This window comes from Pleurodeles waltl, chromosome 7 (assembly GCF_031143425.1).
Source record: "Pleurodeles waltl isolate 20211129_DDA chromosome 7, aPleWal1.hap1.20221129, whole genome shotgun sequence".
Taxonomy (NCBI): domain Eukaryota; kingdom Metazoa; phylum Chordata; class Amphibia; order Caudata; family Salamandridae; genus Pleurodeles; species Pleurodeles waltl.
In genome coordinates, this window is record NC_090446.1 from 807,122,861 (window position 1) to 807,148,787 (window position 25,927).

General features: G+C 42.4%; 1 long non-coding RNA gene across 2 annotated transcripts in view; it reads right to left on the reverse strand.

The window, feature by feature from the left end:
* The window catches only part of LOC138247327 (uncharacterized), a 106,734-nt gene that overhangs the window by 23,275 nt on the left and 57,532 nt on the right, over window positions 1-25,927 (reverse strand). The window contains exon 3 of one of the 2 annotated variants that reach the window (XR_011194441.1): window positions 19,268-19,426. The exons of the other annotated variant lie outside the window; for it this stretch is intronic. This is a non-coding gene — a long non-coding RNA (uncharacterized lncRNA). Of the gene's footprint in view, window positions 1-19,267; window positions 19,427-25,927 lie in introns of those variants that run through there. 2 annotated transcript variants of the gene reach the window in all.

Genomic DNA, 25,927 nt, shown 5'->3' on the forward strand with positions numbered 1-25,927 from the left:
TCCCTTCTTGTCTTATCTACTTCTTCCTTGATTGTTGTCACAACAACTTCTTCCTTTCTCTTTTTCTTAGCTTGTGACTCCGGTCACTTATCTCCTTTCAGTGGACCCTTGATCAATGCTCTTTTCAGTGTTGAACGTGAAACTACTTCTTGCTCTGCAGGATTTTCTATTGATGGACCTGCAACTGGGTCAGGAGGATTCGGACCACATTGGCTTTGAACCGCCTCAATTCCTTTCCCCAGGTCTGGCGTTTGCTCTGTTTGTCTCTCTCCTTCGTCTACTTCTGGGAAAGCCCTCCTCTGACTAGGCTCTCCTGTCACCTCAATCGATATTGGCTCACTGTCACTCTCCTGGAGGTCTTCTCTGTCATCTCTCAGGAGTGACTGAACCGTTCTTAACTTGCTCAGATCCGGTCTCAGTTCCTCTTTCCGGCTCTGAGGCTTGTCTGATCGTTGTTGGTACTCTCAACAACTCCTCTTCATTTTCCAACGGACATGCCACTTTTCTTGTATGGCTTGCGTGAACTCCAGCACACTTTACAGCTGTGGTAGTGATCAAAGCTACCTGGAAAGGGCCTTTCCACCAAGGTTCCAAACATGTCTTCCTCACATGTTTTTGGACCACATCCCAATCACCAGCCCTCAGGCTGTGTCCTTGATCTTGTGACAGTTGCAGTGTGGTGGCTTCCACCTGCTGAGAGAAAGAGCCAGTCACATCAGCCAGACCTTTGCAGTAGTCCAACAACATATCATCTGTTATGTTCACAAGAGCATTTGCAGGAACCGTTGTGAACCTCATCGCTCTGCCCATGAGGATCTTGTGCTGTGACAATCCTGTCTTCCTGTTGGGTGTGCTTCTCATTTTCATCAAAACTAATGGCTATGAGTCAGGCCATTTCAGATTTGTGGACGCACACATTTTCGCCATTCTTGATTTTAAGGTACCATCCATCTGTTCCACTAGTCCTGATGCTTCAGGGCAGTAACTACAATGCAACTTCTGCTCAGTGTTTAAGGCTGCACATACTATTTTCACTACTTCATTGTTGAAGTGACTTCCTCTATCTGATTCTAAGGAGATCAGAAACCCAAAATGTGATATCAATTCCCTAAGCAGCAGTTTTGCTACTGTGAGGCTGTCACTGCACTGTGTAGGGTATGCTTTGATCCAATGACTAAAGATGCAGACAATCACCAACACATATCTGAAACCTCCACACACAGGCATCTCAATGAAATCCTTTTACATTCTGATAAATGAACCTCCTGCTCTTCCAATGTGGCTCAAATTAATAACTGTCCCTTTTCCCAAGTTCATTTGACAAATGACGCAACAATGGCAAACTGCTTCAGCAGCTTGTCTAAACCTCAGATGTAACCAATTCTGTTTAAAAATGCAAATCATGGCATCCCTCTCAACATGTGCTTGACCATAATACCAAGCTATTTGAGACAACAAACTGTTCGGAAAAACCAATTGACCCTCTTCTGAAACCCACAATTCATCCTGTCGCTGCACACATTTCATTTTGCTCCATGATCGTTTTTCCTCCCTGTCAACATTATTCTGCAGTGTTCTCAATTCTTCCAACGTATCTATCACATGCAATGCAAAACTTGCACATGTTTCATCTTCGTCAGATAACAACTCCCACTTATCCTTGAACGATATACAGTTCAATGCGCAAAACCTTTGCGACTTGATCCGCATATCCATTTCCCATCGACACAAAATCTTGCGATTTCAGATGTGCACTGCATTTCACCACAGCAATCTTTTCATGCATTTGGATAGCTTGCAACAACTCTTGAATTCTCTCACCATTTCTCACTGGTGAACCAGAAGAGGTCATGAAACCTCTCTGTGACCACAACTGGTGAAAGTCATGGTCTATTCCAAATCCATACTGGCTATCCATATAAATGGTAACTTTAAGCTGGGCAGAAACATGGCACGGTCTAGTAAGAGCTACCAGTTCCGCCACTTGTGCAGAATATACTCCTTGAAGCCAAGACGCTTCCAGTGTACTAGAAATCATGCACACAGTATATCTGGCTCTCATTACTCTGGTATTGTCTCTTAGACAGGAACCATCAACAAAGATAATTTGGTCATTTTCTTCCAATCGTTTGTCTCAATTTTGTGCAAAGGTCAGTTACATCAAGACAATCATGCTCAATGTCTTCCAACTTTTCAATTTCAACATTTTCATTTGAAAGCAAGGTTCCCGGGTTAAGCACTGTCCATATTTTCAATGTGACAATTGGTGACCCTAAATACTCGTCTCATAGCACATCAATCTTGCACCTGTCAGGTACTGGGTTTTGGTTTGGGTAAGTAAAACTTCGATAGAGTGAGGGACCATTATCATTAAAGGATGTCCCATCACAATGCCTTCACACTGTGCAAGGCTCTGTCCAACTGCTGCAACTGCACGCAAACAGTGTGGTAAGGCTGCTGCAACTGGGTCCAAAGTATCTGAAAAATGCTATTATTATCACTGTCTTCAAGTGATTCAGTTAAAACTTGGTGGGTCCCATCCGTTGAGATCAGGTTTGTGGAACGTTTTCCCTTTTCTGCTAGATCAAATGGAGCAAAATTCAACTTTATCTGGGTTTTCTTCACCATATTTGTAGAAAAAAATCTTCATTAGTGTAATAGATTTATTATAAGGGTGCATGCAAATGCTAAAAAAACAGGCACAAAAGCAAACACCTGTTGTATGCAAAGGTGTGTGCGTGGTTCAATGCAGGGAGCAGAAGTGTCACTATCTTTGTAGGTATGGCATCTTGCTTTGTGCCTTTCACACAAGGCAGCATCGCAACCAAAGTTGCTGCGGTGAGGTGCATGAACAGGTAGTACATTTGTCTCCTGGAATTCAGATATGTCATGCACTACATTTTGTAGACATTCACAGTGTGCCTTGCCCATGGGTGGAAACAGGATACACTGTAGGTGCCTATGGCTGAAAACAGGACACAGCTTCTATACACAGATCAATCAGATTTAAACGTCTGAAAAAAGAAACAATATTAAATTGCTAAGGTTCCTAAATAAAAAACATTGAATGAAATGGAAAGTGAGTTATTTCGAAAAAAGTGCACAAAATATACACTAGTTTTAGATCGTTCACCACACAACACAGGAAAGAGAGCCAGTATTGGCTTGAATGTCACTTAAGGTTAAATGGTGTTAGCCAACCCAAATACACATTTGAAGGGTAGATTCACTTTCCTCTCCTGGGGCAACTGCATGAAGTTGTTGAACAGACAATTTCAAAGCAATAAATAATTTCTCCTGAATTCTCTGCAGATTTATCAGAACAAAGCAACCATCTAACAAAGATTCAGGAAACTCATGAAGGGCGTATAAAAATCAGAGCCACAAATGGAAGAGATTATACATCTGTTTAAATATGTTTTTACCATAAATAATTGAATTTGTAAGACTGTGTTCTTCCCATATTCTTAACAGTAGATGCATTTTTTGATAGCTCTAGTTATAACACTCCCAATCTGGTCCATTCTGAATTGCATCAATAATTAAATTCCAGTACTGCTCGATGCCTTCACCTAGACACACTTATCCCGCAGTTATATCACACATATACTAACAACAAGACGGAGTTCCACTATTTTCATAATATAAATACGATGTTATCTAGTACTCAGGTGGCAATTAATCACAACTATCGCAAATAAGTACACTGCAGCAGATTGAGATTAATTTCTTCAAAATCATCCACCATAATAAAGAATATAGGATTAGAGTCAATGTCACTTATAATTCTCAAATGACAATTTAGACACTAAGGGCCAGATGTAGGTAGTAATGGTTTTGCGACTCGCAATTTGTGAGTCGCAAAACCATATGCCGAATGGTGTCCCTGACACCAGCTGCGAATCGCAAGGGGGTCGCAAAGACCCACCTCATTAATATTAATAAGGTGGGTCGCAATTTGCGACCCCCTCGCAATTCCCTGCACTCACAGGGATGGTGGCTTGCTGGAGACAGCAGACCACCATGTCTGTGACTGCTTTTTTAATAAAGCAGTGTTTTTTTTGGTATTGCAGCCCGTTTTCCTTAAAGGAAAACGAGTTGCAATACACCTGTGATAATGAAACCATTTGGTTTCATTTTTTCAGAGTAGGCAGTGGTCCATTACAGCTGGAATATATAAACCTCCCTAGGACCACTGCCTGCTCTGAAAAAATATTTTTGGCGACATTCACAAAGGGGAAGGGGTCCCATGGGGACCCATTCCCTTTTGCAAATGAGTTAGCACCCACTTCACATGGGTGCTAACTGCGAATTGCTTTGCAAAAGCATTCACGGTCACAAAGTAATTCTGCATCACGGTGCGACTCGCAAATAGGAAGGGGAACACCCCTTCCTATTTGCGACTCACATTCAAATTTTGCGAGTCGGTAGCGACTCGCAAATTGGGAATGTGCATCGCAATGCCCGTTCTGCATGGCGCAAACTGCAAATTTCGCAGTTTGCGCCATACAAAACGGTTCCTACATCTGGCCCTAAGTAACAAATATACTGCAACTGTACAAACAGCAAGATTGTGTAAAAAGAACACAGTGAACCACAAAACATGTTTCCCTATGTCAGAACAACTCACTAGGCTTGGCACTGACACCCTTCCCTAAGTACTAAACTAGTGTAAACTTATTCAGTATGGGATTATCAGAATGTTGCCATATACAAAGGTCTAGCATAAAACGAACCCCTGCGTTTATAGATTATGTGCATATTCTGCTATTCGGAGTACAAGTACAACCAATCCTTGGTATATTCAATGTCTTCTTTTATTTGAGCCATTACACAACCCGATCCTGTTTGGGGCTAGAATTCTGGTATAGTCTTCTCAAACCTGGGCATTATCGGAGCTATAATTAGAGCTCAGTTGTAATCCGAATTTAAAACGTGCCATAATCAGTGCCCAGTCTAATCAAAGCCCTCATATAACCATAACCTTGTTATCCAACCAGAATGAGCTTGTAAAAGGCCAAAACCCATTCAGGGACATTTAGGCTTATGTACAAACAATAGGTGTCAATAGAGCCTAGTGCAAAAAATAATTTATGCCTGTCTGTATGTAATGGCTATTTGCACCTACGTATGACATGGGTGATACATGTGTGAACAGGAAAAACCAATACAGCTGTGAATGTGGCCCATCCACATCACCTCCCACTGCCTAAAGTACTCAACTGAGCAGCTCAAGGAGGACCATGTCAGGTCATGTTCACTTCTATATCCAACACTAATGCCCTGCAGAAGTCTGAGTTCAATTGCAACTACCACACTTTTAACCTTTTTCCTCTGAGCGTCACCATGTACCTTGAATAATAAATGTACTCAGGACTTAAACATTGTTGAAGAGTGGGGTGTGGCTTCAGTGGCGAAAGGGAGTGGTGCTGACAGTCATCGTGGCCACAGTATCAGAGGCAGTTCTGGCCTATGAATAAATGCGGGCATCTGTATCTTTCTCTCTTTTTTTTTTTTTTTACAAATTAAGCATGCAGTCTGTAAATGGACAAAATGCAAGCAGCAACCAATGAGAAGCCACTATCGTTCCACTTTAAACTCCATGAAAACCTTATCAAACAAACACTGTCTTGTTAGAAGCACACAAAATAATTAATAAATCACCAGGTGTCCTATTCAAAGCTGTAGAAAAATCGATATGTCTGATGAAATTGACTGAATAGCTGGCCCTTATAACCTTTGTGCAGTGGGAGGGTACAAACCGATATCTCACTAAACATAGTTTAATTCCCTAAAACATGGACATTGATTGGGAAACACAAACTGGCATATTAGACTTTTATGTAAGTCCATGCTAAAAATGTGAAGTAATTGCACATATGGTTAAAAGTCAAATATCCACAGTGGGACACACTAAGGGCCTTATTATGACTTTGGCAGGCTGTAAAATGACCACCAATATGGTGGTGGGTGGCGGTCATCAAGCTGGTGGTCTCCCCACTGCTGTATTGCAATGTTTCGACTGGCCTGGTTGGCGGAAAAAGTGCAGCAGCATTGGCCTCGGCTCCAATGTCATCGCACAGAGGGTGCCCCCAGCACCCTTGGAATGCACACTGTCTGCCATGCCCAAATTTGCGTTTCCACTAAGCCTTTTTGTGGCAGTGACACCGGCATGAAAAGCCTGGCGGAAAGGAAAGTCTTGATGAGCACAGCGGTGCTGCCATGGGCACCGCTGTGATTGACCACGACGTTCTGCACCACTGGCATTTTGATCCATGACCCTGGCAGTATCTGCGGTCTTGTGGCAGTGCGACAGCCACAATCATAATCTGACGGCCACGATTCCGGTAGTCAGGCCACCAATGCGAGTGTGGTGGTCTATGGATCCCAAAACTTGTAATGAGCCTTTAAGACATTTTATCACGCACATGCAGGGATTAAAACCGAAAAATTTAAATGGACTGCAAGGTGGTACTAGAACATTGCACCTTTGGTTACAGTAGTAAAATGTCAAACTTGTCATTTTGAAATGTGAAGCCCAAATCCAACATAAATTAAGTCAACTGTATGTGTGGTGTGCAAGCACAAGGTCCAGATGCCCTAATATCCATATTTATATCATGGAATTAACATTGATTGCAAGTTTGAGTTTATGTGCAGAAAATTGAATCGTGTTTTAAGAAAGCAATTTCACATGCCTGGACAGTAGCTCTCTAAAAAACATCACCTTTCTTTCTACATAGTACTAGTGAGTAAATAAATTTAATTAGTTGACAAACTTAAGGCTTGATTTACAAACTACATTTGGCAGTACATAAGGTAATACTACAGTAGAGCTACTCACATGCTATAAAATGTAATTCACAAACCATGGCTGGCGATAGCTACCTCTGCCTTTCCTTTCTTTTCAGAAATATCTTCCACAGTGGTAAAGATTTCCAAACAAGTAGGTCTGCGTTTTAGTAGTTTATGTATGAGGGACCAACGTGAGTGGTGTCAAAATGAGAAATATCTACTACCAAATGGGAAGGATTTAGAAAAAGGAGGGCCTTATTGTGGGACATGCTAAAAAAAACACGCACAGTGTAAAACCATTGAAATTCTCAAACTACACTTCTAAAGATATGGAGCCCTGTAAGTGTGAAAGCAGGTATAAAAGCACTTCAGCTAACTAAAGTCAAGAACCACACATGGCCAACAACTAGAACATTAATTCACTCCCATAGAAAATAATTGAGGCGAGAAAATAAAATAACAATACAAGAACTAATGTTGTGTGTGTGTGTGCCTGTGTGTGCGTGCGTGCATGTGTGTGTACATGGTTGAGTTAAAATTATACATAATTATTATAATTTAATAATAAATATAAACTGAACAAGTACATTTTAATTTTACATTTTATTACAAAAATCAAAAAATGGAACTTGAAACACTATTTACTAAATATTACATAGAAATAAAAATGTTAGTGAGTGGTTACTTTTTAATTTTTGTTTACAACAAATATCTATAAACTAAAATGATAGATTTGCATTAATTTTTTATTTAGTATACATTCAATTTACATGTGCAGGCACCTACAGCACGATGTCCAGCTACGTGGATCTGCTCTTCTCTGTAACTGCTTGGATCCTCGTCACAGGTGGTGGTCTGGAGTGCTATCCTTGGTCCTCTCTGCCTGCTGTCTAACTTGGGAGACGGTGAGCCCTTGCCTTTCCTTGCAGGATAGTACCCCGTTCAACATATCGGTTGCAGCAACCAACGCTTGTTGTCTCCTGCTCCAGGGGATATTCAGGCTCCAAGTAGCCCCAGCACTAGCACTTCATCCTTGTGAGGACAGTTTCTCCTCAGCTGCTCCAGTGACGTGGAACTCCTCTCCAGGTGTGCTGATTGGGCCTCACTGCAACTTACTGTGCCTGCTACCAGTCCCAACTGCTGCGACTGTTTCTGCTGACAGTCGCAACTGCTGAGGGTCAGTCTGGGCTCTCCTCCAAGGGTCGAGTCTCCTGGACATTGCTGGTCCTCTTCAGCCATGCAACTTTATTTTTTGCCTCTTCTTGCATTTGCCAAGGCTTGTTGGTAGTTCTTCTAAACCACTGACCATCTGTGACCGACGACCGATGTGGGAGACCATCTGCACTGCTCCAAGGACTCCTCTGCAGCTTCTGGACTCCACAGCTGGTCTTCTTCTTCCCCTGTCGATCTTTATCAACAGAAGGGTGAGTAGTGGCTCTTGCCCCGACTGAACACTCCATCATGGATAGATTCTGACCCCTCTTTTGCAGGTCCTCTTCTTCCAGAATTCACTTTTGGTTTCTACTGGTGTGGTCCTGTCCTTGCACAATCCATTTTCTTATTCCTCTTTTTAGTGCTTTGGAAAACCAGGTTCTTATTTCTTCTCTCCTGGTCGCTGAGGGTCTCTAAGGTACTGACCTCTTAGGGTCCGGTGTTCTCCCAGCTCCCTTCCAACCACTCCATATCCTTGGATGGGGGACTTCAGTTTGCAACACACTATTTTAGTATATGGTTTGGCCCTCTCCTAGCTCTCTCACTATTTTCTACAATTCTTGCCAATGCTTGTTGTTTCTATGCTCATTTCTGATTGCTATTATGTATATATAGTGTATCCTAACCTCCGGTAGGGTGAACTGCCTATAAGTAATCTGGGGCCAGATGTATGAACAAACCCCTTTGCGAATAGCAAATAGCGATTTTTAAGAAATCGCTGTTTCTGAGTCGCAATATGCAATGTAACATAATTGCGATTCAGAATTAGCGATTTCTTAAAAATCGCTAATGCAATTTGCGAGGCCCAAATACCGAATCGCAAAAAAACTTTGTGATTCGGTATTTGAAAATCACAAATTGCGAGAACGCACACCTGGCAGAGCCTGATGACATCACTAGGAGGATGTGAGTCATCCCATGCAGTTTGCAGGTGCCATACCCAAAGGAGCTGTAAGAGAGACACAGCCCAGCCACAGGGAGCAAGTCTGTGAGCAAGGCAGGACTTCACATCAGCATGGACAACTCTGCAAATGTAAAGGAGAAGGGCGAGAGGAAGAGAAAACTGAAGTTCAGTGAGCAGGAACTGGAGGTGCTCACTAAGGAGGTGGTGAGGAGCCATGACCGTCTGTTCGGGAAGAGCTCACCCCAGGTCCCAGAGAGTGAGAAGCGCAAACTCTGGGCGGACATACAAACCAAAATCTGCGCTGTGGGGATTGCGCAGCGCTCAGTGGAGGAGATTAGAAAGAGGTGGTACGACCTGCGTTCCCGTGCCAAGGAGAAGGTGGCCATAAGACTACAGGAGGCAAGGGGCACAGGAGGCTTACCATCCACCCAGACACCCTCCACCCCATGGAAGACCTGGTGGAGTCGACACTCCTCCCAGAAGCTGTCAGTGGGGTCACTGACATAGACACATCTGGCACACCAAGCACTAGTAAAGGTAAGTGCAATATTGAAATGTAACCCCATATGTGTATGTACAAAAGCCCCTTAGTAATTAGCAAATAGTGCAAAGCATTGTCATAAGTAGTCCATTCCACATCTTAGAAACGGCACAACAATGCTTTATGGGAGTGGTAGTCCACAACCCAGAGCTGAAAGTAGCACATAGAATGTAATTAAGTAGAGTAACACCCAGAAGAACACAACACCCACTACATAGTGATATGATGTAACTGTACATTTATTACCATTGTGTAACCTTTGGTGATACATACATAAATGACATGCTGCACATTGTCGTTGCAGATGGCCCAGGCCCAGCAGCATCAGCATGTGCCGTTGTGGGGGATGCTGACACACAGCCTCCATCAGACTCCAACACCAGTGAGTCAGTGAATATTGCGCCTATCAGACGCAGGGCAAGGGATGTACCTCTCCCAGATTTGAGCCAGGACTCAGATGACATGCGGGATGAAGGCCACACTCCATCCCCAGATGGCAGATCCACCGTAATGCAGGAGTCCCAGCCCCAGCGTCACTCAACACCCAGCAGGAGGCCTCACTATGCAGGCACACAGCACGTGGAAGCAGGAGAGGGCCCATCATTCTTCAGTGGCCTGGAATCCTCCATGCTTAAACTGCAGCGCCTGCAAAATAAGAAGATTACAGCAATGCATAGGCAGATGCAGGCACACAATGCCAACATGGGGGGTGCTGCATCGGCAGTTGGAGTGCCTTAATTCAAACATTTCCAACCTGCATGAAGGACAGATCACAGCTGCCAAGAACACCAGGGAACTGACCAATGCAGTGAAGGAACTCTGCACAGAGATAAGGCATGAGAGAGTCAGCCACCGCAGGCATGAGAGGCAATTCATGGGGATGTTTAGTGGATTCTGTAGATCTGTCAATCGCCTTACAAATCTACGTCCCTCATATTGCGGCGTGCTGTGGCTGCACAGGTGGAGGCAGTGCACAGCAGTCGGGATGTAGCCCAGGGACTGGTCCAGATAACTAATGTTCTGGATACTATGCTGGGTAACCGCTCTGCTATACCCAGTGAACTTGGACTGGGGGAGACTGAGGACTCATCTAGCCTCAGCAGCCTTGCAGTGCCCACAACAGATCCTAGGCGTCGCAGTGCCAGGCACAGCACTGCCACTGAGGCAGATACCAGAGGTGCCGGCGAGGCCACTGCGCACTCGAGTGGCTTGCGTGGCCGTAAAAAGTGACTGTCTGCATATTTTGTTTTACAGTGAACTATGAATACAATAGTGAGACACTGTTAATGGTTATTTTATGACACGTGTTTATTTTTTTTGCTAGTGACACTTATGTTACCTGATGTTAAGGTAATAAAGGTACTATCTACCAGAACACATGTTAGTGAAGTTGTGTTGTTATTACTTATATCAGAAATGGTTGTGCGTGATTTCAGCTCGCCTTTGCCTGCCCTCTGCTGCACTGGTCCTGTCTGCTGGCTGTAGGGGGGGTATGGGATCATCATCCTTATCTGAGTTTGGATCAGATATTTCCACAGGTATGCCCCTGGTGGTAGCCATATTGTGCAGGATCGCACATGTGGCCACTATTCTACAGTTCGTGTCCGGGCTGTACTGTAGTGCCCCTCCACTTTTGTGGATGCACCGGAAGCGACTCTTCAGCAGGCCAAAGGTGTGCTCCACCACATTGCGGGTTGCCCTGTGTGCTGAATTGTATCTTTGTTCTGCTGGTGTTGTAGGATTTAGGTAGGGCGTCATCATGTAGGTGCGCACTGCGTAGGCACTGTCTCCTGGAAGGAACAGAGGGTATAATGAGTAAGTGAGCCATGTGACGTCACAACGCCATCAATGCACCAGTGTACAGAGGGACAATACCTAGTAGATATCCTTCACCAAACTCCCCAGCTAGAAGTCTTGTGTGAATCCCGCTGTGGCGAAAGATGTATGAGTCATGTGTGCTCTGTGGGTATCTGGCCACGAGATCAGTTATGAAGTAGGAGGAATTGCAAATCACCTGTATATTCATGGAATGTTGGTATTTACGATTGCGGACATACAAACCAAAATCTGCGCCGTGGGGATTGCGCAGCGCTCAGTGGAGGAGATTAGAAAGAGGTGGTACGACCTGCGTTCCCGTGCCAAGGAGAAGGTGGCCAGAAGACTACAGGAGGCAAGGCGCACAGGAGGCGTACCATCCACCCAGACACCCTCCACCCCATGGAAGACCTGGTGGAGTCGACACTCCTCCCAGAAGCTGTCAGTGGGGTCACTGACATAGACACATCTGGCACACCAAGCACTAGTAAAGGTAAGTGCAATATTGAAATGTAACCCCATATGTGTATGTACAAAAGCCCCTTAGTAATTAGCAAATAGTGCAAAGCATTGTCATAAGTAGTCCATTCCACATCTTAGAAACGGCACAACAATGCTTTATGGGAGTGGTAGTCCACAACCCAGAGCTGAAAGTAGCACATAGAATGTAATTAAGTAGAGTGACACCCAGAAGAACACAACACCCACTACATAGTGATATGATGTAACTGTACATTTATTACCATTGTGTAACCTTTGGTGATACATACATAAATGACATGCTGCACATTGTCGTTGCAGATGGCCCAGGCCCAGCAGCATCAGCATGTGCCGTTGTGGGGGATGCTGACACACAGCCTCCATCAGACTCCAACACCAGTGAGTCAGTGAATATTGCGCCTATCAGACGCAGGGCAAGGGATGTACCTCTCCCAGATTTGAGCCAGGACTCAGATGACATGCGGGATGAAGGCCACACTCCATCCCCAGATGGCAGATCCACCGTAATGCAGGAGTCCCAGCCCCAGCGTCACTCAACACCCAGCAGGAGGCCTCACTATGCAGGCACACAGCACGTGGAAGCAGGAGAGGGCCCATCATTCTTCAGTGGCCTGGAATCCTCCATGCTTAAACTGCAGCGCCTGCAAAATAAGAAGATTACAGCAATGCATAGGCAGATGCAGGCACACAATGCCAACATGGGGGGTGCTGCATCGGCAGTTGGAGTGCCTTAATTCAAACATTTCCAACCTGCATGAAGGACAGATCACAGCTGCCAAGAACACCAGGGAACTGACCAATGCAGTGAAGGAACTCTGCACAGAGATAAGGCATGAGAGAGTCAGCCACCGCAGGCATGAGAGGCAATTCATGGGGATGTTTAGTGGATTCTGTAGATCTGTCAATCGCCTTACAAATCTACGTCCCTCATATTGCGGCGTGCTGTGGCTGCACAGGTGGAGGCAGTACACAGCAGTCGGGATGTAGCCCAGGGACTGGTCCAGATAACTAATGTTCTGGATACTATGCTGGGTAACCGCTCTGCTATACCCAGTGAACTTGGACTGGGGGAGACTGAGGACTCATCTAGCCTCAGCAGCCTTGCAGTGCCCACAACAGATCCTAGGCGTCGCAGTGCCAGGCACAGCACTGCCACTGAGGCAGATACCAGAGGTGCCGGCGAGGCCACTGCGCACTCGAGTGGCTTGCGTGGCCGTAAAAAGTGACTGTCTGCATATTTTGTTTTACAGTGAACTATGAATACAATAGTGAGACACTGTTAATGGTTATTTTATGACACGTGTTTATTTTTTTTGCTAGTGACACTTATGTTACCTGATGTTAAGGTAATAAAGGTACTATCTACCAGAACACATGTTAGTGAAGTTGTGTTGTTATTACTTATATCAGAAATGGTTGTGCGTGATTTCAGCTCGCCTTTGCCTGCCCTCTGCTGCACTGGTCCTGTCTGCTGGCTGTAGGGGGGGTATGGGATCATCATCCTTATCTGAGTTTGGATCAGATATTTCCACAGGTATGCCCCTGGTGGTAGCCATATTGTGCAGGATCGCACATGTGGCCACTATTCTACAGTTCGTGTCCGGGCTGTACTGTAGTGCCCCTCCACTTTTGTGGATGCACCGGAAGCGACTCTTCAGCAGGCCAAAGGTGTGCTCCACCACATTGCGGGTTGCCCTGTGTGCTGAATTGTATCTTTGTTCTGCTGGTGTTGTAGGATTTAGGTAGGGTGTCATCATGTAGGTGCGCATAATCTGTGGCCGATGGTGGACAGATTGCAACATGTGTCCCATCTATGGCACCTGGGACGTGGGGGAACTGTGCTATCTGGTAGAAATCTATTCTTGTTTGCTGTATTTCCTGTGGGGTGTAGGGGAATCTGATGTACTGGTGTATCCTACTCAGCATGGTGTTGATAAATGTATTGAAAAATCTAGAGAGGGAACTCTGTGATACTCCTCCAGCTGCTGCTATGACCCCTTGATTGCTCCCTGAGGCAAGTAGGTGCAGGGAGCATAATAACTGCACATGGGTGGGTATGCTATTTGTCCTATGTGTTGCGCGCTGCAGTATGGGTTGTAGCTCTGCTATCAGGTCAAGTATCATGGCTGAGTTCAACCTGTACTTATCATATATCTCCTCCTCAGTCTGGTCAAAAAGGGTAATGCACACTCTGAAAATGCGCTCCTGTCTCCTCCTCCCTCTCCTCAAACCTGCCAAGATCCTCATTCTCCTCGCCATGACGTAGAGTGCAGCCATTGTGGAAAAGAGTCTGAGGCATTCTGGGCCTCTTTATATAGGTTGCACCTGGTTACCACCTGGTTTCACTCCGTGGTAATTTGCATGTGCAAAAGGCCATTCTGCAAAAATTCGCAATTTGCGAATTTTTGATGCATCGAATTGCGACATGGTTTTGCGTGTCGCATTTTGTATCTCACAATTTCCGACGTGAAATACCGAATCGGTACCTGCGAGTCGCTATTCCGACTCGCAATTTGCAAAATGATAATAGCGATTCGCTATTTCATGTCGCAACTTGCGAGACGCAAAATGCGACACGCAAAACCATGTCACTTCGCAAAAAAACGAAAATTTTGCGATTCCTTGTTTTTGGCCTGCAAATGCCTTTCATGCATTGCAGACCATGTTTTTGCTTTCGCAAACAGCCATATTCTGCGGTTCGCACCGTTTGCGAATGCAAAATGGTTTGAAACATCTGGCCCCTAGTGTAGTGTTACTGTGATAAAGTATCTTTATTTTTGGAACACTCTGTGGTTCTTTCATGTGTGATAAGTTACTGTGTGACTACTGTGGTACTGCATAAGTTTGCGTGTCTCCTAGATAAGTCTTAGCTGCTCATCCACAACTACCTCTAGAGAGCTCTAGCTTCCTAGACACTGTCTTCATTCACTAATAGGGGTTGCCTGGACCTGTATAAGGTGCCAGTAACATAGGTGTCCACCACACACCAGGCTAGCTTCCTACAGCTTGTATAATTGTTAATACTATTTTTAAATATACTTTGTAATTTTAAGTGATTTTATAAATTTTAATGTAATTGCTAATATTAATTTATAGTGTCGTAGAAGGCTGTTAGGATTGCAGGGGTATAGGGTGGGAAGCTATCTAAGTACTAATTAACTAACAATTAATTTATAATTAATTATTTCATTTATTATTACTTATGTAATGCTGGGTTGGCTAGGGGCATAAGATGGGAAGTTAAGTAATGATTAAGTAAAAAATAAATTATTAATTTATTGATAATTATTTAATTAATTACTAATTATGTTATCTGTGTAATATTTATTTTACTTATATTCTAAGTGTGAGCTGCTAGGTTTATGGGGGAATAGTGTAGGAAGTTAATTAAGTAATAACTAAAGTCATATTTTTTATTTGATAATAATTGAATTGTTTAATAATAATATTTAAAACATCTATTTATTTTGGTTAAAATATTAACATTCTTATTAAGTGTTACAAATTTGTTGTATATTAATATGGCATATTCAAATATGTTATGTGTTTAAAGTGAAGCACTTTACTTAATGCTTCCAAAGTCCAACGTTTTCTTTACTGTTGCACAGCCCGGAGTGGGATTAGTACATTTTACACCCCCAAAGTAGTGCTTTTCCTACTGCTGAACAGACTGGAATGGGAAAAGTAAATCTTACGCCTATGAAGTCCCAGAAACTTTCCATACTGTTGCACAGACTGGAGTGGGAATAGTAAATTGAACCCTTCCAAAGTCCAACACTTTCCTTACTGTTGCACAGATTGGAGTGGGAATAGCCAATCGTACCCCTTTGAAGTCCAATGCTTTCACTACTGTTCTATAAACTGGAGTGAGAATAGTAGTTTATTCCCAGACTTTAAAACGTTTCCTAATGCTATATATATATATATATATATAAATAATATGTTTAGTACATGTATTTTTATATTTTATTTTTATATTTTGTTAATTTAATAATTAATTTATTTTATTTAATGTTTTGCAGTTGATTTGTTAATTTTAGTTACTATAAAAAACGCATACATGTGTATGTGTCTGTATATATATGTACTCACTGAAGAAAGGTTACAGGGACGTTATAGTTAGGCTCATATTTTAAATGTAAAAAACCATAGAAATTCACCAGTTATAGTTAGAGTTATCTCAAGTAACTATAACTCATGCCCTAAGGTAACTATAACTTGTGCACCCACCATGCACAGTTTTTCGTCAAATATGTTACTGCAAATATTACATTGATATTAACAATGATGTTAACAAAGATGTCATGATTGATGCCTTAACCAGTAGTTAGTAGTGCATGGCGAGGGCGCGAATTATAGTTACCTTAGGGCACGAGTCATAGTTACTTGAGATTACTCTGTCTGGTAACTGGTGAATTTCTATGGTTTTGTACGTTTAAAATGTGAGCCTAACTACAATGTCCCTGCAACCTTTGCTTTTTTTAATTGAATTTCTATCTTTTTTAATGTAAAGTAATTTTCATTACTATAAATTAATCCAAACACCCCGCACGCAGCCTTCCCCCATGCACATTGGAGGATGCCCGCAAGACCTGGCCTGCAGCCATACCCTGCAGCCAACCCCCTCCTAACCACCTAACCCTTTGCTGTGCCCGGTCCTTTTGCCATGCACAATGGGAGTTGGCCGCAGCCTCTCTGGGTGTGAATAAGGTGTAAGAGGGTCAATATGGGGGTGAGAGTGGCTGTGAGAGTGAGAGATGATGTGAGAGTGTGTACATCAGGGTTTTAGTGGGTGCATTGGTGTGTGCACATGTCTGTGAGTGAGTTCATGAAGGTTTCAGTGAGTCTCAGACTCTGAGTGGGTCTGTGAGTGGGTGTGTGTGTCTAAGTGGGTCTGTGAGTGGGTACATGAGGGTCTGACTGGAGCTGTGAGTGGGTGCAGGACTGTCTGAGTGGGTCTGTGAGTGGGTGTGTGAGTCGGTCTGTGACTGGGTCCGTAAGTGTCTGAGTAGGTGTGGGTGAACGAGACTGAAAGAGAGAGAGAAAGAGTGAGAGGGAGAAAGATAGTGAGTTTTTTACGCATAGATGTATGATATACTTATATTGAGATATTTCTGCACATTTTGAAAATAAACAATTATTTGTCAATTTAAAATAGTAAAATCACATTTTAGTGTGAGCCTTAAACATTTGCAGCTGAAAAGAAATTAAAGGGAGGAAATGACTACAGTTGAAGTTGAACCCTCAACTCTTACAGTGAAGGTCTGTCACCTTCACCGTTGCACTATAATCCTTTTTTTTTGCTTTTAAGCTATTTTCTTTGCCCTTCACAGCATATCTGGGACCGCAGGAGGAGACTCAAGTCCTCCCCAGTGGTCACACCCCTTTTAAAAAATAAAAAAAATTGGTGGCCATTTATGGTCTATCTGTGACCGCAAAGGGAGCCTTAATGCCTCCTCCCGCACCCCTGCCGATTTTTTATTTTTTCAAATTTTTTCACCCTTTACGGGATATCTGAGACTGCGCATGGGGGGAGAATCAAGGCCCTCCTCGTGGTCCCATTGTTTCAGCAAGCAAGGAGTTGCTTTTAATTTAACAGCAGCTCCCGGGTTGCTGGAGCAATGTTTTCATATGTCTTCCCTGCACACAGACAGATGAAAACTCGGCTTTCTGACTGCAGGTCAGAAAGGGGAGTTACATTTGCTGTTACTCGTTCGCAGCTGTAAAGCTGCCACCAAGCCACAGCAAACAACTATGTCCTGGGGGTGGGCACCCCAGGACATAGCAGGAGCTGGCCCTGGGGGCTGGCAGTCGCCAGGCCGTCAGTGGCTCCTTGAAAGGGCTATGCCCCCCTTCAATGTGGAATTTGCCCCAGTGAGGTGGTGGTCCCCGGGGCTTTGGATGATCAAAGCAGACCCCTTTCTGTTTTTTAGGGCTTTCTCTGTACCAAATCTATTTGATGTCCTGGGACGGCCTCCCCCACACAATTTAAATATAGCACTGGGGAGGTGGTGGACCCCGGGGCACGGGGCACCGTGTGGCCCCTGCCCATATTTTATGCATCGCCCTGGGGAGATGGCCGATCCCGGGGCTACGGGGGAGTCAGGCACCCCCCCCCCCATTACAAGTAAACAATGTCCTCTGGATTTGGCCCACTTACGGCTTTAAAAAAGAAAAGCATGGGAGTCAGTGCTTTGTTTTTTTTTTTTTTTTTTCAAATGCTTTTTAGCCCCGGGGGGTCCCTCTGGGACCCCAGCACTAGAGCTAATGGGTCCCGAAGTCTCTACCTTGCCCCCTTTGCTTTTTTTTTTTACATTTTTGTCTGGGACTCGGCTCAAGCCAAGTCCCAACATGGCTGTCAACACTTTCTAGTTAAGGTGGTGACAGCCAATCAGATCTCTGCGCAAGATTGGGAGGGGTCGCAAATCCTTTGCATCCCTATATATATTCAAATTTGGATTTTCTTTAATTTCTCTAAAACCACTGAATGGATTTACACCAAATAACAAAAATGGCTCTTTCTGGACCAAGAGCTACCTTTCTGCCAATTATGGTGTAATTGCGTCCAGTGGTTTTTGCGCTATCGCTGTTAAATTGTTCCTAAATTAACATTGAAAACTCTCTAAGTTTCACCCCCCCCCCTCTATCTTAGCCCCTGTTTGATGATCACCCCAAACTTTCCAGACAGCAGCTCGTCCGACTGTCAAATTCTTGGGGAAATTTTCATGATGATTCATCAAGCGGCGCCAGAGATATAGAGAGGTAAAAATCTTTTTTTTCTATAGAAAATAGGTCCTAACTATAACTACTTAGTTGGAACTGCCACTAGGTTATATATATATATATATATATATATATATATATATATATATATATATATATATATATTTATATATAAATAGATAGATAGATAGATAGATAGATAGATAGATAGATATAGATATACACATATATATGCTTATAACCCAAAAAAGTTATATAATGTAAAAATAAATGTATAATAGTCTGCCATTATATATATGTACATTTAAACATGCACACATTCTGTCTATAGGTATTTATATATAGTATTAACTATTATTTACATGAACTTAATTCACATTATATTATTATATATTAAATATTTATGATTTACTATTTTAAACCATAGATAGATAGATAGATAGATAGATAGATAGATAGATAGATAGATAAAATTATATTTTTGTATGTTTTTAACAATATTAGTGTGAAAGTATTAAAAAAAAAAATGTACTTACCACTGTATGTATAGGAAAATAATATTTTTGCAATCAATATTTTTGACACAATCATTTTGCATCTCAATAGTGTTGTGTTCCATCTTGTGTCAGTGATTCGATCAGTTAATCAACTTCAAATATAGACATACAGCGCTTTCATGGTTTAGATTCAATTTTTGGCATGAACACTACTACATTACCATTTAACTGTAAAATCTGGCTTTTGACACTACCATTAAATAATGTACAATACCTTTCAATAATCTCTCATGGACAATCCCTCTTTACTCCTTCTAATGCATGAATCCTCCACTGTTTACTCCTCCAAATTTCCACTGGGGAATATTGTGATGATTTCTAAAAGTGATTGGTCAATGGACAGACGGGCAGCCAATATCACAGGAGTTATTAATTTACCTATTGGGGAAGTCAAAGGGAACTAGTTGTCATCCCCAGAATAATCAAATAGCAGCAACAGTGGATAAAGGTGTAATCACAGCCAGTAATTTCTGATCCAAGGTCATTTGTTACATTCCAAAAACGGTAAATCCACCACATTTGTGACATAGTGCTTCTTTCATTCCTTCCCTTCGAACATGTCTCAAAAAGAATCATTGGCTTTATTAGTACTGTAGTGAACTAGCAATGCATCAAAACATAGTATTAGTTCTCTTTGTGTTGAGAACAAATAGACATGTTTGCCACTGCCACTCTGGTTTGAATATTGCCCCACATGTACTCTTATTACAAAATTGAGTTCCTCCTCCCGTTTCTCCACATATTTATGTTTTAAGGATTGATGGCATCTTCCTAACAAGATGTATGGATCAGAGATTCCCTTATACTGTACCATCAATGGATTCTTATCTCTGATCTCTCTTTCTCAGGAATAAAAGAATCACCAGTGGACGATTTGGGAAAGTATAAAATTATTTAGTGGAAGCAACTCAAATGCATTTTTACCAGGATACTTATTAATAACTGTCCCATTAGTGTATAAATCCCATAACACTGATGAAATATTTATCTCCATCTTTGAAAGCTAGCATTGGTCAGACCCAGAAGGATATCTGGGTTATGTATTATGGGTGAAACCAGAGTGGGAAATGTCCAAGGGCGTAGCTTGGTCAGTAAGATTGGGGGGGGATGGGGGTGTCAGCGTCAGATTTTCCAACAATCATGCTGGTATAAAATTTCAAAATACCCATACAACAAGCAGGGCTCTTGAGAGGGCCTGAGGGTGAGGTGGAAAGGGAGACAAATGTGGATTGGTAAGGCAACTAAGTGAGAAAAAGCAGAACAATTTGAAAAATAACCAAGATTTTTTAAGAATTTGAAATTAGGGAGTGCGAGAAAAAGTGCTTGCATTTTTGTCTGTGCGTCAGACATCTCACCGTATCCAACTGAAACCACCTGTACCCAACTATTTTCCAGAAAATACATTCATTAGGGAGATGTAACACCCCAAACAACCCCCCTGAAGCTACCCCTCCGGTTATGTCTTGGTCATTCCTTTTCATATCATCATATTCCATGTTCAAGTAATAATGAAGCAGAGAGCAGAAATATCAACCAGTAGTCTTTGTTTGGATGGAAACCAGAAAAATATAATACAATGGGGACAGGGATTTTTCATTTACTAGCAACTCCTGAGGTTTTATACTTGGACGCTTTGAGCATCTCAAGGCTAGGAGTATTTGTGCAGAATGAATATAATTCTTGGCATTGGTAAATGGAATGCAACTTTCAGTTGTATACCCATATAACATTTCATTTGCTGCCCTAAGTGCATTGTAGAGCCATGTGAATGCTATAAGCGTTCTTGTATTGTGTGAAAACCTATTTTGGAAATATTAGAGATAGTGTTTGTGAGATGTGTAGTAGACCTGGCATGAAATTCATTTGAACACATCTGACATGTCTAAATTAAGAGATCTTCAAGCACTCATATCTGTATATTTCTTAGTGGGTAATGCCCAGAACATGTGGTGCATTGCAGTTGCTTCGCTTATTTAGCAATGATAGTGGTAAAAACCTTAAATTTTTAATTGTTTTTTTGGAGCAACTAAAGACAGCATTTAACAATGGTACATTGTTGTTTAAGAAGTCTGAAGTAATAAATCTATTGATTTAGTGTAATTGATCTTGCAGTTGGAAACTTCAGTGGAGTGGTGTACTTATACTACTAATTCTGATTATGTCTGACTTTTGAAACATAGTATATCCTCTGCATAAAAAAGCCCAGTTTAAGATAGCTGCTAACTGCAAACAAAAGCTGTATGCTGGGTTATTTTGTATCTTATAAATGAGAGCTTCTCTCAAGAAAGCAAATAGAAGAGGTGAAAGGATACACCACTGTCTAGTTCCAGAAGAAAGGAATATAATATTCAAGAACATCCATTATTTTATTAAATGTCTCACCCTTCTCCAAACATGAATGTTAATTACCTACCTTAAGTTTAATTACACAGAAAATAAAAAAAATTCTGATCTGCAACAGACGTAAACAAGAGAAGTTGAGCTCTACCCCACAGTTATGACTCAGCAGAGCTTCACACCCTAACACTCCAATATCGACAAATTGTTTGGTTTTCTTACTAACAGCAGCACTCTTTAAGCAGTCAGATTGTAAAGAAGACTTAGTAAGCATGATATCAGCTATCATTGATTCAGAAAAAAACCCTAGCTACATCAAGCAAACCTCAAAGTGACAGCTGAGAACGTGGTCATCTCACACCTGGACAGTGGTCACACACTACTCACAGGAATCCAACACAATGATAACCCCTCTGCAGATGTTCTTAAGTTTACAGATCAAATTTAATAGAGTTATTGCATCATTCAAATCTTTCCAGGTGGCCTACCAGCCAAATGGTCCAACGGAGGCCTTCACTTGCATCTTCACCTTGGAGACCTACTAGCTATATTTAGATATTGTCACCTGTCTTGCAGAGGTATCTCTACCTGCAATGCCAACAGTGCAACCACAACTAAACCTATGGAATTTAGCCTGGTGCATTGTAGTCACAGCTAAATGTGGGGCAAGTGTCATGTTTTTTAGCCCTGTCAGCTTTATTGTTTTCTCAAACAAACCTTTAGACCTTAATGTCACTGATTTTCTCTCTGCTTTTCACGCCCTGTGTTTTTTTCTGCCTGAGTCCACCAAAGAGGTGGACAAAATCAGATGCCTTATCAACACCCTAAATGGGGCAGTCTGACTGCCACTGCCACCTGGCAGTCTTGTGGTGGATGGGCCTCTGGTTCAAGGGTTTTTACACAGGAGCCAGCTAAGGCTCTGCTGTTGGATCTGTCTATTTTGGTCTATATATTTAGATATAGATCAATATCTAAATGAGGTGAGTAACTGCAACTTTGATGGGGTGGCACCATTCTAATTTAGGCAGAGCTCCTGTTCCGCAAATCTCCTGATCAGGCCATTGATCATGTCATCCCTACCCCAAAGGACTTACATTGGCTTCTTCTCCAGGCATGTATCATTTTAAGACTTGTTGCATCATGCATGAGACTGTACAAACCCATTTACCAACCAATATAGGAGAATACCAGGAAAAATGAGAGAAAGACTTACGGCCTGATTCCGACTGTAGCAGTTGGATGAGCAGACCACCAAAGCTGTAGAAATGAGACTGCCGTCAACCCGGCAGCCTCACCCTAGTTGTATTACGATGTTCTTACCGGGCTGACCGGTGGGAACATTGTATTATGGTGTTCCCACCAGTTAGCCCTGCAGGAACAGTGCTACCGTATTGGTCTCAGCTCCATTAAGAAAGACAGTGCGCATTCTGAGGAAGCTGGCAGGGGAGGCCCTGCACTGCCCATGACAATCCCCCCTCTGTGGCCTCTGGCACTTGCTTCCACCAGCCTGTTCATGGTGGTGGAACCGCCATGAACAAGCTGGTGGAAAGTAAAGTCGTAATTAGCACAGCGGTGCTGCTATGGGCACAGCCGTGGCTGACCATGACTTTGACTTCCGCCATCTCGTCAAGTTCAATGATCCTGGCAGTGGTAGTGCTCACCTGGAGGTCAGAATGCCAGGATCATAATCTGGCAGTAGGACCACTAGCAGTGCGGCAGTGCGACGGCCACCGTAACTTGTCAGGATTAGGCTCTTACTATCTTGGGAGGACTCTTCAAAACAAGAAACAAATCAGCATTTTGCCAGGCTCTACTCATGAAGCAGTAATGCAGAAGACCATGAGAAAAGGTGCTAGACATCTGTTACTGAGTATCCTGAACAATACAAAGTACATTCACATGCAGATTTTAAAATGCCAGTTATTTGTCCTGAAGAGAGGTCTGAGGAGGGTTTTGTCTGCTTGCTGCTGTTTGCTATATTTACAAAGCTCCTCTGTGACTTTATACACTGCTAGAAGTGTGTGGAACAGTTTGCAGACATTGTCAGTTTTGTCTTGGCATCACATGATCTCAAGCAATCCAAAGCAAATTGAAATCTCCATATGTCATCTTTGAATGCAGCATGCAAACCAGCTGCCTGAAACATGACTCTTTCCGAAGAGAAATGCTCCTTGCTTGATATACGTACATGCCATGTACAAAGTTATAGCAAGACGATTAAATGAAACACCTGTGCATGATTCGTGACTAATGACTCTCCTTTTTCGTCCATGCCGAATGTAAGACTTGAAAGCAAGCAAATCAGTTTGCTTACATGCACATTTTACGAGACCCTGGGCTAGCTCTACGTACAGTGGATTTTTTATAGGTGGTTGCAATTTGTGCACCGATTTTTAGCAAACTCATTGACATTTTGCAAACTGACCTATGTCCTAATAGGACAGGTCACCAAATATCAAATCACAGTGGGTCAAAATTCAGCCTACCTCATGAATATTAATGCGGTAGGTCGCAAATTGTGACCCACTATGACTCGTTGCATTCACAGGGATGGAGGCCTGCTGGAGTCAGCCGAGCACCATATCTGTAATTGCTTTTAAATAAAGCAATCTTTACAGCCTTTTTTCCGCAAATTAAAATGGAATATGTTTGCAAGAACAATCAAAAAATTTGTAAAAAACAACTTTTACAAGTCCATTGACCACTGGACCATGCCTAAAAAGTCTCTTGGACCATTCACAAAGGTGAAGGGGTTACCTGGGGTCTGTTTTCCATTCGCCAGTGGGTGACCAACTCCTTTGAGGTGTCAGTAAAATATTGTTTTATGACTGCATTTCATTCACAAAACATTAATACATACCATAAGGAATCACTGCTTGGAATTGAGGCCTTAAACACACCCCTTCCAAGTAGTGATGTCTTATTATTTTCTAAACCCATTTAGTATTCAGGGCCAGATGTACCAAAATCTAGGATTGTGATTCTTTCCGAATCACAATTAGGAAATCACAATTCCTGATGTAAAAAACTTACACATTTGAAATAGCAATTCCAAGTTGTTTGCAAATGGACCAACCTCATGAATATTAATAATGAGATGGGCTGCAACTTGCAATTCATTAGGAATCGCAGACATCAAAGAGATGGTGGCCTGCTGAGGTCTGCACACCACCATGTCTGTGATTGTGACATTTTTTGGAAGGAAAATGGGATGCGTTCAAAAAGCAAAAATAAACATTGAAGTTTCTTTTTTTAAGGGTAGGCAGTGGTCTGTCGGACCACTACCTGCTCTTAAAAAATATTTTTTTAACATTATCAAAGGGCCACTTCCCCTTTGTAAACGGGTCACAACCAGTTTTAAACTGGTGGTAAGGTATTACTGTTATGCAACCAAAATTTGCTTTAGTAGTTGGAAGGGACCCCCAAAATACACACCTTCCAAATACTGAATAGCAAATGCAAATTGTGATTCGTTAACAAGTAACAAAATCGCAGTTTGCATTTTGTACATTTGAAAAAGCATTTCAGCAGTCGCAAGTGACCCGATTCTGTAAATTGGTCCGTTTGCCACCACAAAAATGCTTAGTACATCCGGCTCTCTCTAAAATGTTACTAATTCACTAAATGGGTTTAGTACATTTGAAAATGAAAATGTCACTTACCCAGTGTACATCTGTTCGTGGCATTAGTCGCTGCAGATTCACATGTTTCGCACAGTCCGCTGCCTGGTGTTGGGCTCGGAGTATTACAAGTTGTTTTTCTTCGAAGAAGTCTTTTTTGGTCACGGGACCGAAGGACTCCTCCCTCTTCGGCTCCATTGCGCATGGGCGTCGACTCCATCTTAGATTGTTTTCCCCGCAGAGGGTGAGGATGGAGTTGTTTGCTATAAATAGTGCCCATGCAATGGAGTGAATACGTATGTACATAAAAAGTTTATAATAATTATTTACAAATGTACAAATGTTTAAGATTTAAGATGTACTTCTAAACGGCTACAGGCTTCCCGGGGAGGCGGGAGGGCACATGTGAATCTGCAGCGACTAATGCCATGAACAGATGTACACTGGGTAAGTGACATTTTCAGTTCGATGGCATATGTTGCTGCAGATACACATGTTTCGCATAGACTATAAAGCAGTTACCTCCCCTAAAAGCGGTGGTTTAGCCTGTAGGAGTTGAAGTAGTTTGGAATAATGTTCTTAGTACAGCTTGGCCCACTGTAGCTTGTTGTGCATTTAGTACGTCTACACAGTAGTGTTTAGTAAATGTATGAGGCGTAGACCAGGTTGCAGCCTTACATATTTCGCTCATAGGAATGTTTCCTAGAAAGGCCATTGTAGCACCTTTCTTTCTGGTTGAGTGTGCCTTTGGTGTAATAGGCAATTCTCTTTTGGCTTTAAGATAGCATGTTTGAATACATCTGACTATCCATCTAGCAATGCCTTGTTTAGAGATTGGATTTCCTATGTGTGGTTTTTGAAAAGCTATGAACAGTTGTTTTGTTTTCCTGATTAGCTTTGTTCTGTCAATGTAGTACAATAG